Raw genomic sequence first — 1075 nt, forward strand, 5'->3', positions numbered from 1 at the left:
GGGTCAGGAGAGGTCTGCTCTGCCCTGTGGGTCACCTCTGGGGCAGGCGGGGATCAAGCTCATGCCGAAGTGGCTTGAGCTTCTCAGTGCTGTGCTTTAGCCCACTGCACCACCAGGGAGAGCCCCACAGTGCAATTCTTAAGACTGTTTAAAAATTGCTTTCCCCTCCCAAGAAGCAAGGAGGATTTTACCAATGACTTTTCCACTAGCTTCAGTGACCGGCTCTGATGGTAAAGGGGACTGTACATGACAGAACATGTGAGAAGTAGAATGAACAATGCCAGAAGTAACGCTTATGGCTTACCATGCTCCCTTCCTAGCTTTCCCACCAATATTTTCTTTTTCTTACAGATTGGGGGTACAGGCCAGAGGTGCAGGGGCCCATTGCCCCAATATTTTCAATTGTGAAATGTAATGTCAGTGTATAAGAGCAGTGCTTGGGAATGATAAAATTAGTTCAGTAAATAGACAAGGAATTATAAAATTGCACGACTGCATGTTCTGGGCCACAAGGAAGCCCCTATGCCCGTCACTCAGTTTTCCCTTGCTGTTCACTCTGTCAGCTACGTGTTTCACTGAGTTTTTCAGTAAACTCGTTTTATTTTCTCTGGTATTTAATCTTTAAATAAATTAAATCCTGTTATGTTCCTAGTTGGACGTCAGAAGCATGAAGACGGGCCCGTCGGCATTTTGGATGCAGAGGAGATTGCTTTGGGGCTGTATAATATTCCCCGCTGCCAAGCTGTTTGCTGTTCAGCGAGCAGGAGGGTTACGGGTGCGTCTTTGACGCAGTTTCCCTCCGGGGTGGGATTTCATCATCTAACAGTCACGAAAGTGCTGCTAGCCATTAAAAACTACTCTGTTGTCGTAGCTCATTTCACATTTAATTTTGTATACATTGGGGTTTTTTTATTTATAATTTTAATATTTTACCTTTAATAAAGTGCCGGTGAGCGTTTCACACAGGAAGGTTTTGTTTGTACCTTTCTATTTCCACTGAAATGTGCTGCTCTGACCGCCACGTGTCCGCAGAGGGCGGCGCCCTGTTGCCCAGCAGTGACCTACTGACCCCCTT

At 46.0% G+C, this 1075-nt stretch overlaps 1 long non-coding RNA gene across 1 annotated transcript in view; it reads left to right on the forward strand.

Moving 5' to 3' along the window:
- LOC105854466 overlaps positions 1-870 on the forward strand; it is a 1616-nt gene extending 746 nt beyond the window's left edge. The window contains exon 2 of the long non-coding RNA XR_001146131.1: positions 653-870. This is a non-coding gene — a long non-coding RNA (uncharacterized LOC105854466). The remainder of the gene's footprint in view (positions 1-652) is intronic.
- The last annotated feature ends 205 nt before the right edge of the window (positions 871-1075 follow it).

The sequence above is a fragment of the Condylura cristata genome, unplaced genomic scaffold (genome assembly GCF_000260355.1).
Source record: "Condylura cristata isolate star-nosed mole 26May11 unplaced genomic scaffold, ConCri1.0 scaffold00041, whole genome shotgun sequence".
Classification (NCBI taxonomy): domain Eukaryota; kingdom Metazoa; phylum Chordata; class Mammalia; order Eulipotyphla; family Talpidae; genus Condylura; species Condylura cristata.